A 19565-nucleotide genomic window follows, 5' to 3' on the forward strand; every position below is an offset into this window, starting at 1 on the left:
GTTAATGTCGGCAATCTTCGTATGAAATGCGAAGAGCAAGTACCTAATAAAATCTGGAAACCACATCCTTTGCCAGACGATTTTCCAGATTCATGACGATTTCATTCAGTGACTTTTAGTTGAAAATTAAACCTTATTAGAAAGTTATAGGGACTAGTAACATCTGTCATTTCAGTAAACTTTAAGTATGATGATTGGCGCAGCCGGTAGGATCACCGTAGGCGTACTGTGGATGGCTTTATGTACGAGACAAATAAGTGTCACTTTTGAACACCAAGGTATTGAAAGAGACAAATACTTGACCAAAGCGTTAGCGAAGGTCTCCTTTTTGACTCGGGCAATCTGCTTTCGTACGTCCGGATGTTCTCCTCTATATTCTCAACCGATTTTCGTAAAATTTTGTGATCAGATTCTATGATTAAGTAGAATTGTTTTGTCGATACGGTTTTTGGAAATTTTTCAAAATGGAGTCGTGATAGCTCGCGCCTAAACATATATATATCGTACTCTTATGATATCGATACACATAATAGTCGTATCGATATCATAAGAGTTTTTTTCTTTTTGAGACATGTTTACATAGTAAGTAATTGGCAAAAAATGCAGAAATTTTGTAACGCTGGTTTAGGCGGCATTTAGATACTTATTTAGTTTTTACTCGAGAATAAGTAGCAAAATTTCAATAGCTCAGCTAAGTGCTATCATGGCGCAGTTTGCAAACAGCTTTGAAAGTAGGGCGGTCCCTGGTTCGATCCCCAGTAATTGTATCCTGCAACATAACTTTTTGTATTTTTTTAAACTTAATTTTCGTATTGTTGATTAATCAAGCAAGTGCAAAGCGCGGACTAAGCGTATTCGTTTCATTTTTAGAAGCTTTTACCATGTCCTAAAATTTTTTTTTTGTCAATTTAGTTTTCAAAATTGTTCTAAACGGCAGAGCCATACATTTATTCAGTTTTAAGTTATGTTCGTGAGGTCTGTAGCTCACGGGGTCACTAGTTATCAAACTGCCATGTTGACAAGTACGACCATGATATCCCTACAGGGCGAGTATTGTTGACTATTACTGATTTCTCAAACTTTAAGCAAGTTTTAAAGTATGTAAGACCTACAAAACCGCTTTCCATTAGCTGTCGGCTTCTTTGCCACCTTGTTTGTGTGCGAGATACTGGTCATGTCAAAATCAGATCTAATTAAATTGAAAGTAAAGTTTGCAGCACATGAATGGCGGGTGTAATGAGGGCAAGTCTGGCTGGCCGCCAGTTTGGCAGCTACTGGCACGCTGGGCGGTACAAGTGCTGCAAATTGTTTGTTTTCACTTTAAGGTGCGAAGTGTTTCGGCCATAGACTCTCTCAGAACGACTCTACATTTTGAATAAAGGTCTGTGGTTTGACTGGTGAGTACATAGGTAGGTAATAGATCTTTTTTTGGATAAAAAATATTTTGTTACCATGTAGTGCCTGACCCGCGTTCTCTTATGCAAATGAGCTTGTACGCAATTCCCATTTTTGCCAGTTGTTATCCTAGTTATGCTACTTTTTATGTTACTCTAAGGAAGATGATTAAATTATACATGGAATAATGGCAAACTTCATTACATTATCTACTTATTTTTTATTATTTTGTTTAAATTGTTAGAACCTGTCCGTACTCCTAGACTATCCTACAATATAGGTACAAACGAAAACTAGATATAACTGTTTATTCAGCAATCAGGTAGGTAGCATTAGTTGTGCTTTCTCCCAGTTACGCGTGTTTGCTAGCATGAATAAGGCATACAGTTAATGTGATCCCACACTTGTTACTCAAGTTATTCGTGGCGCTCGGCTCATGGACTGTAGATGTTAACAAAATGGCGGAGAACGCTCCCATTACGCGTGTTTGCTACCCATGAATAAGGCATACAGTTAAGGTGATCCCACACTTGTTACTCGAGTTATTCGTGGCGCTCGGCTCATGGACTGTAGATGTTAACAAAATGGCGGAGAACGCTCCCATTACGCGTGTTTGCTACCCATGAATAAGGCATACAGTTAAGGTGATCCCACACTTGTTACTCGAGTTATTCGTGGCGCTCGGCTCATGGACTGTAGATGTTAACAAAATGGCGGAGAACGCTCCCATTACGCGTGTTTGCTACCCATGAATAAGGCATACAGTTAAGGTGATCCCACACTTGTTACTCGAGTTATTCGGGGCGCTCGGCTCATGGACTGCAGATGTTAACAAAATGGCGGAGAACGCTCCCATTACGCGTGTTTGCTACCCATGAATAAGGCATACAGTTAAGGTGATCCAACACTTGTTACTCGAGTTATTCGTGGCGCTCGGCTCATGGACTGTAGATGTTAACAAAATGGCGGAGAACGCTCCCATTACGCGTGTTTGTTAGCATGAATAAGGCATACAGTTAAGGTGATCCCACACATGTTACTCGAGTGCTCTGTGGCGTGGCGCTCCGCTCAGGGAGAAGCTGACAAAGCAGAACAACAGAGACAAAGCAGATATGTTAACAACCCTGAATGAGGTTGCCATTGTTATAAAGACACATTTTGATTTACTTTATACGAAATATTTGGCACTGATGCCAAAAAAATCGTACATTTAAATAATGTTCTAACATTCTATTTTTTTCTTGAGATCTTATCACACACAAGCGGCGCACACCTTACACACACACACACACACACACACACACCTCTCGACTCTCAGTGTTGCCCTTGAGTCATCCTAGATGTCGCTTTTTGTGGGGGCCCATCTTGTGAGGGCGAGTCACCGTCTGCCGGAAATATAAGCCTTAAGTGGCTCCTGTTATGTTGCTTATGTCCATGGGCGACGATGACCGCTTCATCAGGCGGCTCGTTTGCTGACTATCATATAAAAAAATAGGTTACTAACAATTAACATTATAGATGTGGCAGCGCCATAACTTCCGTAGCAAAGTGCATCTTGCTTTCAGACGCAGCTAGTAGGATACATCTCACGTCGGGCTAATATTTATCGAACATCACCGTAGCTGGTGCAGTTGGCATGATAAAATATTCCTATTGTTCTACTTACTAAAGATGTATTCTATTGTCTGGAGAAAAAAAAGTTAAATAATTGCACGGTTTAGACTCACTTGTTTTAATCACTCGCGCGACATGTTGAAGAAGTTAGGTAAAGTTACCTACTCTGTATAACTCTGTTCGCTACTGCATTTTGTGAAGAAAAATAATCAAAATTAAGAAATTACTATATTTTTAAATTAAACTCATCATTTATTATCAGGCAAGTAAGGCCCTAATATATACAATAATAAAAATCTAAAAAGCAAAAATAATAACATTTAAAACTTTCACGTTTTGAACACGTATTAAATCACACGTTTTGAACACAATTTACAATCGCGAATTTATTTGACCAGTGAAACCTGTGCCGAAACGTCGGTAAATAAAAATACTTACGAGTAATAAAATAAATTCGCGATAAACACAGTTGTAAATGTGAGCTAAAAATTATTTCGGCGACACAGTTTTCTGTTGTGTCGCAGGAGGTAATTGCACAAAAGATCCCTATAGGTCGAAGTTTATCCGCAAGGGCCCCCGAAAATCATAAGATAAGATGTTCCAGTGTAGGGTTTTAGCCGATGCATAAGATAAAGCATGAACTAGAATAGGTAGCTACCGTTCGGATTCATACTACACCAGCATGTATCGCAGTAATGTTGAGGTGAATCCATTCGTGCAATCCACGATATTGCATTCTGTTTGAGTCATTGTCGTAGCGTACAGCGCTTATTGTGTAGAGCTTGCCGGGAAGCGTGGGAATCCCTACAACAAGGTCCAATAATCTGCTCGAATCACAGAAAATCGTGGGTGGAGGACAGTGCAAGATCAGTTGTTGAAAAGATATGGAATCGAATTTAAACTATCGTGAGACATATTAACTTGACTAACTTAGCGGTTTCACTCACGTATTTTTAGTCACTCGCGCGACATGTTTCGGAGAGCCTAGGTCTCCATTTTCAAGCACTAACAGTGCCTGAGTGAGTAGCGGTCACGACGGATGGGCGTACGTGACGCTGCTACGCTGGTGAGTGAAACCGCTAAGTTAGTTAAGATATGGAATGAACTGTAACTACCATGAAACACGCTTAATTTATGTCAAAATCCCAGGCATCGACATCGATTTTAACATTTGCGGTATCCAATTAGTCGGGCAGCTGCAGTGATGCAGCGAACTATATTGCAGCAGGAAACGTAAAAATGTTAATTGTGTAAATGAATGAATGAATGAATGAAATTATTTAATCCAGAAAATATTTCCATATGAGATTAAAACAAGACAAGCCAATAAGACAGCAATACTACAGCAAATTTAAATTTTAGACAGCATTCTTGCAGCAATGCAGTTGAGAGCTGTTACGCCGTATTACTGCCAAAACTTACCGAACGGTACCTTAGGGTCTCCCCAGATATATCGACGCGGAATCGGCAAAACCCGATAGGAAAAACCTTTATGTCTGCGCAATAAGAGCAAAAAAGCCGTCGACACATCGGCAGACTTCGGCCGATGCGAGTCGAGCCGAACGAAGACTTTTTCGCTCTTGCGCAGCCTTTTCCTATCGGTTTTTGCCGATTCCGCGTCGATATATCTGGGGAGACCCTAAACTGTATACTGGTTTAGCTGAGGCTACCTGTCGGTAAACTAAAGAATAGCATATATGTTTTCGTCGTGAACTGCCATAAAAAGATGCCACGCCTGGCAATTTGAAACGTGCACATTATTTCGTAAGAGAGCGGAAAGGGTCAATGGTTCGGCGAGAACTGTCTGAGAATTTGATCTCTGTGCAACTTTGTTTTGGCGCGGTGACAACAACATAAGGTCCTTAGTGGCTTGTAACTGGCGATAATTATGATATGTTTATATATATTTATAGGTATATATTTGTGTTTATATGGATATGTATTGTATATATATATGTTTATTTTATATTCTAGATTACAGGTTTTAATTATTTAAGTTTGTAATAATTGAACCATAATTTACTTTCTGTTCATAGTGTTCGTTTGTCTATCTTGATCTGTTTATTGTTTCATTCTCAATTGCTCAAAGGTTGACTGGAAGAGATCCCTTATATACAATGTACAAAGGCGCACTTATCCCTAGTGCGCCTTTGTACATTGTATATATTTTTGTTCTTTTATTGTGTTTGTAATCTGTCTTATGTACAATAAAGTGTTTACATACATACATAATTGCTGCAGTAGTATTGCAGCGCGGCATTACTGCTGTGTGAAATGCTGTCGGTAATGTCTGATTTTTGACATTTGCGGCAGCAATGCTGCCGGTAGTAATGTCGAGCTGCAATACTGTTACAGTAATCCAGGTGTAGTCTGAATCCAAACGGTACCGAAACGCAATTATTAAATTAATAGTTGATTTTTAAATGTAATAGGACTCAAAAGGGTTAACATTCTATAATAATTACAATTATAATAAATAAACGAATTACGGCGCGATTCGGGAAATGAATTAGAGATTCACTAGCTGATATGAAGTAAAGATATGTGACGTCCCACAGGTAAAGGTACCTTATGGCGGTTGGCGCTTACGCTATTATTAACGCCGCTCCAATTAATATTGGATGGCGCTTACGTCGCATAGCGCCGCAATAATTTGGGGTGCTTTGCGACGTAAGCGCCAGGCGCCATAAGGTACCTTTTGCCATGGAACGTCACAAATCTTTACTAATTAATTTCTAGTGAATCTCTAATTCATTTCCCGTTCCACGCCGTTAGATCTAGATAAGTCTACAACGATTTTGATAGCACACCTAGTGCAAGTGTAATTTTAAACTTCAAACTTTTTGAAATTATGACGTATAAATAACACTTGCACTGCGTGTGCTATAAAAATTGATGCAGACTTTTCTTGGTCTAATTCTAGGTATGTTTCGAAAAACAGGTTAATTTAAAACTGAATTTAGTGTTTACCTTTCTCTTACAACAACAGAATTATACTCCTTTGACATTTATCCAATAAAAATATTCCGCGAAATACATATTTCATACAAAGGGCAAGAAGAAAGAAAACTAAGGCATCGCTACACCAAACATTGGCTTACAGACCATTAGTCGCGATTCGTGTGAAAGCGCCCTTACAATAGGGCAAGCCATGCGGAAAAGTGGGGGATGATTTTTAGGGTTAGGGATAGTTTTTGTGTTTGAGGAAGGGTATTGAGGAGAGGTGTTGAATGAAATATTCAAGGCTATTTCATTATACCTAAACTTTTCTTATTGTCAACATGTCAACTATATTTTTATCTTAAAGAAAAACAAAATATGTATATTTGTATAGTATATTTCATATCATTTCATTTCATTTATTTATTACAATATAAACTTACAGTGTGACACCAAAACGTTTACATGAGACTATTACATACATGTTATCCCATATCTATGACATTAATATATTGAGAAACACAACAAAAAATAATTACAACACAATAAAAAAAATCAAGTCATTAAAATTAAACAAACAAAATATATATTATTTTGTATGTAGGTTTATCAACTCGATCAACGCTTGAATTTCGTGGCATTTTCTTTTTTTGTTTTTTATGTTTCGTATATTTTTCTCTTATGTATATGTGTTTACGAATAATAATTATCTCTATTCTATTCTAACTATTCCAGATGGGCAAAATATAAATCTACAAACACTGAAATCAACTAACGTTCTCATTATCGCATTACCAAAATAATAATCATGATTAAAATGTAATTTATTTATCCACGGTAACCCAGCACGCTTGAACAAGCATTTTGCTAATTATAATATTTACGTATTTCAGGCCAAATCGAACCTACACTGACATCAGAATTATATTTGAATCTTGTTAATTATTTATCGTACTTCTCGCCCGCGCTAATACTATGTAACGGAAAGTACGAGCGCAATGCACGATAGATGAATGACATCAGTTAGATAACATTCTGATATCAGTGTACGTTCAAATTGGCCTGTAAAATTTTGCTTATTATAATATTTACGTGTTTAATAACACGATTCGCTTGAACTAACCTCATTATGCTAGCGTGATGCCAATTTGTCTGGTTTGTTAGTCGCTACTGCATTTAAACAAAAAAGTTGAATGTATTTTTTAACCGACTGCGGCAACAGTAACATAAATAAATAAATATTATAGGACATTCTTACACAGATTGACTAAGTCCCACGGTAAGCCCAAGGAGGCTTGTGTTATGAGAACTCAGACAACGAGATATATAATATATAAATATATAGAAAATACCCATGTATCAGGAACAAATATCTGTGCTCTCACAAATAAATGCCCTTACCGGGATTCGAACCCAGGATCATCGGCTTCACAGACAAACACAGGCTTTAATATAAGTCACACGAACGTAACCGCCGCCATGTATAGTAAAACAACAATCTAAAATAACACGAAAATAGACATAAACATTGAAGTAAAAAGTTCTCAAGTAATCATAAAATATATTCATATTCATATTCATATTCATATTCATATTTATTAATAATATACACAAACATTACACGTCAAAATACAATTACAATTAGTGGAATTTAAACTGTTGTGAGACATACTAACACTAAATCATTTAACGGTAGTAATTATGGGCGCGACAATATTTTTAATTATTTACAAATCGTTAAATAATTTCACGGTTTAGATTCACTTGTTTTAGTCACTCGCGCGACATGTTTCGGAAAGCCTAGGTCTCCTTTCTCAAGCACTAATAGTGCGAGCAGCGTTCACGACGACCGTGTATTGCGTACTGCCGCTGCCGCGCGCCGAGAAAACCGGTTGGGGGAGGTCTTGCGCTATCTTTGTAGGCGGGCACAGTGGTGTGTTTGGGTTTGGGTCACCTAACACTTGTAGCGCCACACAGCACGAACTCACTATGTCCACTACACTGTCACAACACTCAACGGCATTCTGCTGAGGAATCACAGGCTTCCATGCTGGCGAAACATGTCGCGCGAGTGACTAAAACAAGTGAGTCTAAACCGTAAAATGATTTAATACAATTAGTGGTATGTTTTCGTTGCTAAAAACTGAAATACAAAGAAAGTCGAAGTTTTACATACAAAACTTCTAGCCGCTTTTTTCATCAAATTTTATCGGAAACTAAAAGTGATAGTCAGCTTATAAGAAAGAAAGTTTGCTATTTGTTACCGTTATTTTAATGAAATATCATTTTGTTCGGAAGTTCACAACCGACTTTATGTAATTCAAATCAAGAATTATAAACGGTTTTTTGTCTGTTGAGCCGTATTATTATTATAATTCTTCTCGGTTATACAAGTTATTGACTGTAGGTACCTAATTAATTACTCCCTTATAATCGCCCAACAAGTGCCAATGACGAAAATTTAAAAAGCCCGGACATCCCCAACGTAATTAAGCCCGGGCTGAGCCGGGATAATTCTAATATCGCCGGGAAATCCCTCTATTACCTCACAACTTTTATCAATTCCTCCTAATTAACTTGCGAGTGTTTTTAATTTGATTCCGGAATTTTCCGCTAATTGGGATTTTGAAAGCAAACATTTTTATGAGATTAAAACGCTGTGATGATGGAATGCTTGGATTTCGTGTTGGTAAATGGACCCTTTTTCAGGTATTTTAAAGTAAGGTTTTTATAATTTTTGTCGGTATCAGTTAATTTTAGCATTTTTGTCTATATTTAGGGCGATTTTAATTTTGTTATCGCATTCTTTTTCGTAATTTGTCTACGAAAATTGGCAAATAGTTCTCTATTTAGTATAAATTTAAGCGCAATTTCACCGTATATCCTAAAAAATCATGTTCAGTTACGAAAACGTATGGAATTTTTGGAACTGTACGGAAAATTAGGTGCCTGCCTATTTATTTTGTACTAAAAAAACAAAATACCTAGGTACTAGAGAGTATCCGCTGTAGTTCACAGAATCTTGAGCATTTTCATAAAAAATACGTCATTTTATACCTTAAGTGACAAATTTATTGTAATTTTTACCTCAAGCGACGCAAATTTATGTAACCGTCTCTAGTACGTGTTTAACTTCGACGTCTCAACCTGTTTCTACTTCCGACGAAGTTTTTACATACATTACAACTTTAGTACGAGTTTAACTTGTCAGGGAAATTACTTGAGCATTCTCTTTCACGGTGGCGTATCAACAATGAACTAACTTGCCGTAGTTTTGCCATATTTTTTGTTCATGCGACAGGGTACTATAGTTCTTACAGAATTGGAATAAGGTTCTAAGTGATGTTAAGTGCGTACATGGTGCTACTGAGTTTTTGTTCGTTTTAATAAAAATATTTCTGAGCATATCATTATTAATAATCTACATCAATTAAATGTTAAAAGAATGTAAAAATAGTTATTTGTGCAACAAGAGAGGAAAGTTGATTTTTCTTGCGAGTGTTTATTTTGAGTCCCGAGAAAGCGAAAGATTCTATAATTGAATCACGAGCGAAGCGAGTGATTCTAAGGTAGAACCTTGAGCGTAGCGAGGGACTCAAAAACACGAGATGTAAAATAACTGCTCTCGTGTTGCACACATAATTTTTCACCTCAGTAGTGAGAACATATTAAAGGTTAAAATGTATTTCGAATTACACAGAATAAACAGAAAAAAAAGTATTATAATATGTACGATACGATAAGATACGATACGAGACGAGATCGGACCGGACCGTACCGTAACGTATCGTACCGTACCGTATCGTACCGTACCGTACCGTACCGTACCGTACCGTACTGTACCGTACCGTATCATAAAAAAAATGTAACAAAAGTATGAAGTTCAAGGCCTTCACTAAATTAAAAAGCTACATTGTTTCACTCCCTGGAGTGAGGAAAGTCGCACTTTCCTCACTCCAGGGAGTGACGAAAGTAGACTTGTTCGAGCTGCTGAGGTGAAAAGACATGTTCGACCAATGATTTCACAGATACATAAGTACAAATTTTACCTAACTCATATTGGCCATATTGACAGGAACACGTTTTTGTTAAAATCCAAATGGGGTAAACTGGTAATGTTAAAGTGAACTCTAACTTCAGTCACGATTTTAAGAACTAGAGATATTTTGTTGTTTTACAAACTTAAAATAAATTATGCCTCGACTCGAGTCCGACAAAGACCCTATTTTTTCTCTGAACAAAAGTAAAATAACAACTACTGTTAGTGATACTTTCGGTATCTACACAAAATCTGTGTCAAGAAATAACTTGAACTTACAAAAGACTAATAATAAGTTTAAAAGAACTCAAGATTCGAGTTATGTCTAGTCTATAAAAATGAGTAGTGTCTTAATAGTGAATAGTATATAGTTTCGAGTCTTTTCTAATACTGTACAAATATGTACGTACCTGTTTTATCCAGGTATTAGTGGATCATCTATTCTGCGGTTTCGATAGGATCCTAATCTCTCTCAACGGTTACCCACAAATCCAGCCATTCTATATTTACCTGTGATATAATCGCTTACTAGCGGCTAGCGTAGGTATACTCAGACACATCATAGTTTGAAAATTGCGGGCAACTTTCTCTTTCACTCTAATTACGCCTTAATTGAAGTAAACGAAAAAGATGTCCACAATTTGCGAACTTCAGTAAGCCTTTTGATCTAAAATTACACTGACGTGACACGTTTCGCCTATCTTCGACTCAGCATCTAAAGATGCTAGAGATGTTAACGGTCTAGGGGCCGATTTTTGACTTTCGAGCGGTCGATTTCGTCACTAGAAAGTCTGTGGGAAACGGCGAATTGATAATTTAGAAATACGAGCAATTGGGAATCTAGTGGTATTGACCACTCGTTTTTAATTCTATTAGTAGAATTTAAATGCCTAGTCGTGAAGATAAATTGAAGGGAAATACACGAAATCGGGCGCTCGAAAATCAACAATCGGCCCCCTGGCGGCGCCGATTTTTGATTTTCGTTTGTTTTTATACTTTTGGTGGAGGTTTGTTATAACATATTCATTTGCCTATTTATTATTTGGCGGGAGAGTGCGAACTTAAGTATTAACGGGTTTCCACTGATTGAATATCACGTTATTATTTCCGAAATAGCAAATTAATATTTTTGTTTTAATATAAACGGTTTCTGACACATCGTACGCATAGTTGTTACGTAATATCTAAAGCTCTCAATACACTGGTCAGGCTTAGAGATTACACGTACTGATTGGAAATGATGCGTAAAATGTAGGGGAGCTATGCCTGTATTAGCGGCATTTGCTTTGTCAGTGCGCCATTGTTACGGTATGAAATTACCGCACTAATGAAAATGGTTCTGAAGGGATGTGTGGAATTCAAACGATCCAGTCACATGAGTTAAATTTTGTCGCGTTTTGGTATTGCATTATTCGAATTGATTCGCTTGGTACTCTGAATCTTAAACATAGTCAGGCCATGAACATATTTTGACTTTTTCCATAAACTCTAAAATTCTATAAAGATAAAGATAAAAATAAAGACAAGATAAAGATAAGATAAAAATAAGATAAAGATAAGATAAAGAAAGTTTATTATTCAAGTAGGCATATTACAATGCGCTTATGAATGTCAAATAAAGCTACGCCGGCTCTAACCCTACACCTCTGCCCCGAGAAGATTTAAATCCCCCCTCAATTGGAGGAGGGTATCCCAATATGGGACCGTAGGTACCCAATCAATGACGTTCGTAATGGCTTCCACACTTTGTCACGTCAAAGTCGGTTTTTAAATCTTATTTGATGGTACATTTTATGGCAATGCAGTCCATATTCAATACCCTCAAACAAATCTACGTAAAAATAAAGATAAGATTGTCTGAGCAACCATAATTATCTAATTTCAGTAGTGGAAACTGTTTTGGCTTATGTATGTATTTAAGTGTAATTATCTATATGTGTCATCTTTCGCTGTTTGTTTCCCATTATAAATAAATAAATGACTTGATATCCTACTTACTCAAAGCTCGAATTTAGACGACGAAAATAACTTCCTTTATCTACTTTCGGATGACGAATGAGCCACGAGACAGCGATAGAAATTGATGTCTCTTTTGCCCCGCATAGTGAAAAGAGAAGTGAAGGGCATTGCAGCACTGAGGTACCGTTTGAATTCAGACGAGTATCAGTAATGTGGCACAATATTGCTGCCGCAAATGTCAAAAATCCGAACAGCAGCATCGATTTTAACATTTGCGTCAATGCATTCGATAGTAAATGTCACACTGCAATACTGCTGTATTGTAGCTGATTGCAAAGGTAATTATATCGAGAAATTTGTAATAAGTTTGACATTTGCGGCAGTAATGCAGTTGGCTGTATTACATCACTACGTAGTATAAAACAAAGTCGCTTTCCGCTCTGTATGTCTGTCCCTATGTATGCTTAGATCTTTAAAACTAGGCAACGGATTTTGTTGCGTTTTATTTAATAGATAAAGTGATTCAACAGGAAGGTTTATGTATAATGTATAAAGGTTTTGTGCAAATTAGTTGAAACTCCTTATGCGTGTTCTACCGCTTGTACAATGGGCTGTGCTCTGAAGAATTGTTTGACATGATGCCAACGGCCGCTTTCTATCACCGCACCGCTCGCCATCGGCAGGGTGTTCATCCTCACACCCTAGCACCTAAATGGTCGCGTACTGTGCGGTTTAAGAGGAATTTGCTCCCGCGTACGCTTCGGCTGTGGCATGAGCTCCCTGCCGAGGTTTTCCCGAGGGGCTACAGTATGGGGTTCTTCAAAAATGGAGTGTACAGGTTTTTAAAGGGTCGGCAACGCGCGTGTAATATCTCCGGTGTTGCAGGCGTCCATAGGCTACAGGCGGGCCGTATGCTTGATTGCCACCGATGTGGTATAAAAAAAAACTACCCGTGCGAAGCCGGAGCGGGTTGCTAGTGTACCCATAAAACTAATTATAAATGCGTTTTTATTTTTGTATGAAGTGACACAGTTCTTTATGACATTACATAGGTAGTAATTATAGGTTTAAATGTAAATGCTGATGAACATCCATTGGCCCCGATGTGCATTTCCCACAATTCATAAGAAGGTATTAAAAAAACCGGCCAAGTGCGAGTCGGACTCGCGCACGAAGGGTTCCGTACCATTACGGATAAAAACAGCAAAAAAATCACGTTTGTTATATGGGAGCCCCATTTGAATATTTATATTAATCTGTTTTTAGTATTTGTTGTTATAGCGGCAACAGAAATACATCATCAAATTTCAACTGTCCAGCTATCACGGTTCATGAGATACAGCCTGGTGACAGACAGACAGACGGACAGCGAAGTCTTAGTAATAGGGTCCCGTTTTTACCCTTTGGGTACGGAACCCTAAAGAAGAAAAATAAAGTTGCCAAACGTCTAGATGTCCTACTTTTTTCTATTCATTACAACCGAACAATAACATTTTTACTCCCACGTACATAAAGTCGCGTGTTTCATGCTGAGACACAGCGCGTTAATCCAAATATGGAATGTATTCCTAGTGCCTAATAGTGATATTCCGTTTATGGGAAATTCCCGGGTTTGTTATATTCCTGACTCAATATACTGGGACTCGCTAGTAAGCGAGCCAAGCGTCATCAGAGCGACGTCTGTCCGCCACGGGCACAGTACACCTGCCAGGCTTGTGGGCGTGTTTGCCGCTTCCGTATTGGCCTGCACAGCTATGGAAAATGTTGTCGCCCTACCTGACACTGTTTCTATAGTCTGCAATAGACTCTAAGGCCATTGTATACTGGGAATATTGCAGAACTTTTTAGGTAGATAAATATTTAAATATTGACTAAGTATTTTTTCTTTTAAACCCAAACCTGTTAAATATTTAATGAAGTTCATGTTGTTTTTCCTAATTGATTTGTAATGTTTCTTGATTTTATATAGACTAATATACGGCCTGATTCGAACTTTAAGAAACTTCAAAAATTTGCTAAATATACGATATGGATCGGATATATCGGTGTCAAAAGTGACTTTTTGTTTGACGTCACGAAACGTGACAAAAACGTCGCTTTTGACACTGACATAATATCCGATCCATGTCGTATTTTTAGCAATTTTTTGACGTATCGTAAAGTTCGAATCAGGCCGTCAGTCTTGTTATCATTAATCTGGAATTAGTAGTCTGATAGCATTAGAGCAATAACAGAAATGAAATACGTATTTTGTTTTCAAATTTTTACAAAAAATATCAGGCGCTGTCCAATTTAATAATGAAATGCCTGTAGCAGACGGATTAAGTTCGACATAATTAGGTGTACTGTTTTAACCAGGGACCGGCCCGCTATCCCTTATCGGGGTTTTATAAGGGTATTGCATAAGGCTTAACTCACCATACCCTTTGCCAGACGAAACCCTTTGTTTTGGTTTTAAAAACCCTTATATAAAGCTACCACATTTGAGTAATCGGTAGCCCAAATACCCTTACAAAACCCTTATCATCCGCTCACCAGCACCTTGCATATTGCTTATAAGGGTTAGCCTTATAAAGGGCTTCCTTTTTAGCATATAAGCGTGCCAATTTAAGTCGTCTACCTTGTTCATAAAGCACACATTACTTCGAATCCGAGCGATCGTCGGCGGCGACGGCGGCGTTCTTTGACTAGGCACGTATTTTCTTTCCTTTTCATACACTACCGTAGATATATACTAATCCTGTCTCTTTCACGCAAAGGGAAACCTTTATAAAAAGCGCTTAAAGATAAGGGTAACCCTTATTAAGAGCTAGCCTTATTTTTGGTTAGCTTTTCGGTAAGGGTTAGTCAAAATTAGGTATGAATGGGCTTGCAGTTCAAAAGGGAAAGTCTTTCAATGTGTTAGCCGTGTTTAAGTGTAGCCCATTGAAAGGGTTTTATCGCGGAAAGGGTTGTCCGGTCCTGGTTTGTTGCTATCGTAACAAATATTTAATACAAACATATTTACTGTGGCATGAAGTGCCATCTGCATTATTTCCCCAGATAGCAAAGTGACGTCAGCGACGTCATAATGACGTAATAATGACGTATAAATGCTACCTGGGTCCGCACCGATACGGTCTTCAAATCATCGAGAAAAGAGCGACTCCCATTTTGAAGGCCGGCAACGCACTTGCAAACCCTTTCGTGTTGCAGGTATCTTTGGGGAGATTTGCCTGCTCGTTTGCCTTCTATATTAAAAAAAATACTCCTTTGTTTGGAGAATTCCGGGAACAAGGAACTATGAAAATGGGAATGTTCCCGCAGTACGTCACTAAACGAAATGGCCGTCGTAAACACGTAACGTAAACATGAATGTTTCCCGTCTAATCTACCATCGGAAATGTGTAATGTGTAATATACAAATCACAAATGGTGTCCGACCGAAGTGTCAGTTTTGGCAGATTTCGGAATAAAAAACATGTTTCGGCTAAAAAGTTTGTATCTTCGGTACTGTCCGACCTAAGTTTCGATTTTACTTTCGTCGGGTTTCGGAATTAAAATCATGTTTCAGCCAAAGGTTCGGTTTCGGTCAAAAACTGCCGAAACTTTCGGCTGCGCTGAAACTGTCCACCGTTTACGAGTTATTTACGAATAACTATAAAAATGGACTTTTTTCATACTCTCTTGAGGTGCGGTCAAATCAAACTCCTTCGTTTTTCAGAGATGTTCTAATTAAATAGAGATACAGACTGTCTTATTGCGCAATAATAACATTTTCACAGATAATATATTTGTTGTAAGAAAACAGTTTATCTTTATGCTGCGTAATTTACGATTTTTTTTACGGCAAGCTCGGTTCTCCATACAAACGTAGTTCTGCTCTCATTTTAAAACGACTAGCTAAATTGCCCTGAACCTTTGTAGTAAGTTACAATAGGATAAGGTATATCTATGTATGTAATTAGTTTATGTAGCTTCAGACCTGCTAGCATGAGTTGCGTTCTCGCGCGCGACATCAAACCCTACACCCTACAACACACACACACATAACACACACACGTAACATCTAGCGCGACTTCAAGTATGGACTCGCGCGCGAGAACGCAACTTGTGCTAGACCAAGACCGCCAGATACCATAGTAAAAAAAATACAGCGAATTTAAATTTTTCATACAAAACTTGTTTTTGCTCTATTTCGTTTGCTTTATAAACTGGAGCTATGTAAACTAATTCCAGACCTACATATACCTCATGTCAAAGCAAAGTTTCATTACAATCCAACACGTAGTTTTAAAATGAGAGCGGAACTACGTTTGTATGGGAAGTCTTAACGCATCATTGAGGGTTTGATATGTGTTAGCTGTGTAGATAAAGTAATATTAAACGTACATTCATATTGGCGGCTAAGGTACACTAGAAAAGCGCAGTTATTATTAAATCAAGAACATCTGCGGACCAAAATGTAAATTTTCCTTTGATAAGCTTATTCAGCAATATTGGATAGTGCAGAGTGCATTTCGTTTGAGCGTTGCATTGAAATGCAGATGCGTCGTGACGGCTTTTATTCTGCAGCTGCTACGTGTCTTTTTATTTGCACTTTTCACCCGACAGAGCGGAGGTGGTGTAAGCTTTTAGAGGCTGGTTGTGTTTGTTTGTGTAAAAAAATATGCCGATTCTGATTTGAAAATTTGTTATGGTTTGAATCTCGTTCACCGTTATGGATCGGATATGTCAGTATCAAAAGTATTTTTAGTTGAACAAACGTCACTTTTGACACTGACATATTATTATCCGATCCATGTCGTATCTTTAGCAAATTTTTGAAGTATCTTAAAGTTCGAATCAGGCCCTAAGTAAATTTGACTGTAAGCATTTTCATCAGATAGGTATGCTAACAAAATTTAACTCAGTTGCAGTTTATTAAATAAATAAACTTTGTTTGTATTTCCTACATTTTCCAACACGAAGCGATGTTAAATAAATAAAAAACAGCAGAGGTGGGATTTAATAACGTCAATAATGTATTTAGATTTCAGAGTATAAGAAAACGTGAAAACTCATTAAGTGGGCGTATGTCGCGTGCACGTCAATACCGATGCTTAGGAGGGAAAGGTAATAAGGGACTAGGGGATGGGAACCTAAAGCGGGTAGGCGCTTTTTTATTCCGAAATTCATAGTATCCATATGTAATGATATTATGAACACTCCTAGTTGTTGTAAGTTCCGATCGGGCACTAATAATGTAAAACAAAAATAAAAGAAAATCTGAAAGACAATCTTGATTGAGACGTTCCATAAAACCCTTAAAATGCTTAAAACTGAGAAAATAGGTCTTATTCGAATACCTAACTATATTATAACCTGAAAATCTGTATTTATTACAACATACACAAATAAATTCTCAACATTCGTTTGTCAATGATGATGTATTTTGTAGTGCTTACCGGCTATTAGTAGTGCGGTTCTTGGGAGAGCCATAATTTTTTTTAATAAATTATTATGGACTAAATAACACAATCTTTTTGTTTTATATTAAACTCTTCTGTCGAGTGGAATAAAGTTTCTCCTTCTCCGTTAGCTTACCCGCTTTAGGCTTTCCTCCCTTACATGCTTTAGCAAATAACGAAATGATGCGAAGATCAAAGCGCAGAGTAAATTGAAGTGTGTGTGTGTGTGTGAGACTGTGAATCCAGGTGTTTTTATTAATATAGATATAGCAACGATAACTCGATGTTCATCGATTTAGCACCACCACTCTCCTGAAGGTGATCGCTGAGAGGATGGACAACCCTATCCTCGCTCACTGGATGTCCGTGCATGTGAATTGTAATTATAATTATACTTTCTACTAACACACCTAATATAAGTTACTACTAACATAATATGGATTATTTGTATCCGAAATAAATGCTTTCATTTCATTTTATTTCATTAGCAACTCCTTGCCTGTAATTAAATTTTGCGCCCTTAAAGCCGATGTCTGGTAATACCTATTTGCTAGTTAGACCACAAAATAACTTGTCGTCGTAATGTCGTGTCGCTTATAACATATTTCCATCAAACACCGACAGCGAAATGGCGTGAGAGTAAGAAATAAAACAGCGAACGAGTTCATTCTGTCGTAATCAAAGTAATCAAACTGTTAATTGGGTACCAAGATGTCGCTGGAACACCTTTTAGTCACGACAACAACACTTCTTTGTAGAAAAATGGTTAAAATTGATGATATTTTCGCCATTTTAAAGTGTACTCATATAGCATGACGCTGCTCAGTAGTCGCTTTTAGTAAAGTGATAGCTGGACTTTACAAATAGCCACGATGGATTGCCGGGAATGAAGAATGGTTAGACGCGTTTCAAGATTGATTCATTCAATCATTAAGCGCCGACTTCTGGCCGAAGGGTGTGGTTTTTCGGCGGTTCCGGGGCTGTCGAATCGTACGCCAAGTCAGACGACGCAACGGAGCCACGCTGTAACGTCGTCACCCAAATCCTGTGTAATGTGTATTTTGTTTTTATGTATATTGTTTCTTTGTTGGGGGGGTTGTGGTCTAATAGAAATCCTGGACATCCGAGGAAAAGATGGAGGGATATATTTCAACAAATAGTTGGCGACAACTGGATGCAAAAGGCCCGCGACAGAGAAATGTGGAAACGCATGGGGGAGGCCTACGCCACAGAGGCGACTACTATTACTAATATGTAATTGTTGAAGAACAATCATATAATATAAGTAATTAATTGTTTAAGTATAAAGTAACTACATAATTAAATTGTAAGTTAAGCTATTGTAAGGTAGTAATAGTAGAAATAAAGGCTATTTTTATTTTATTTATATTGTTTTTTTGTATTATATTTTATTTTGTAGTTTCACAGTGCCTAGGTTTTACTGTAATGCTGTATGTTTAATAAATTAACAATAATTCACACTTCCACGTTAGTTTACCGCATAATAAGCTAAATAAAAAAACATATTGTACAAATGTGTCAAGTAAGGGCTTAATTTCTAGCAATGAAGATTTAAATTATACTTATAGTGTAGGTAGGTATAGAAAAAAATCTCGTTTTTATTTTACACACAAATCTCTTGAAATCATTACAAATGAAACATTACCTACCCGACAGCACAAGCTTTAAAACTTATTTTACTTACCTGCTTCGTTTATCACGGAGAAATCCTTTCCCGGCCGTTTTGTACCTTTTTCGGTACAAACCCAGCTTTTCTCGCCTGTCCTCGGCAAAAAGAAGGTGTTTTACGACACCGAGGTTTCCATTTGTCTTCTGGACTGGAGTGACATTCAGACTTCAAAAATTTATTGTGATGGTATAAGGGCCATTTTGTTTAAATTTGTACACTGAGTTTTTTTATTTGAAAATATTTATCTACTAGGAATCCTGATCACGAGCCCTTTCGATTAATAGTGTAAAAATTGCCCCAACATTTTTCCATGCGAGGTGCACTTAGACTAATAAATAGTATGAAGTCTCTAGAAACTCATATTGATTGTCACTGTGACAAGGTACGAAATGGATCAGAAATCTAATTATTTCACTGTACCATACTGTACGAGGGACTCTAAAACACGACAATCTATACTGGACCATGTTAGCACTAATTTAAAAGACGACTATTTTCA

At 37.5% G+C, this 19565-nt stretch overlaps 1 protein-coding gene across 1 annotated transcript in view; it reads left to right on the forward strand.

Moving 5' to 3' along the window:
* Window positions 1–19565, forward strand: part of LOC134740887 (integrin beta pat-3-like) — a 394139-nt gene that overhangs the window by 6222 nt on the left and 368352 nt on the right. The window lies entirely within an intron of this gene.

The sequence above is a fragment of the Cydia strobilella genome, chromosome 4 (assembly GCF_947568885.1).
Source record: "Cydia strobilella chromosome 4, ilCydStro3.1, whole genome shotgun sequence".
In the NCBI taxonomy this organism is placed as follows: Eukaryota; Metazoa; Arthropoda; class Insecta; order Lepidoptera; family Tortricidae; genus Cydia; species Cydia strobilella.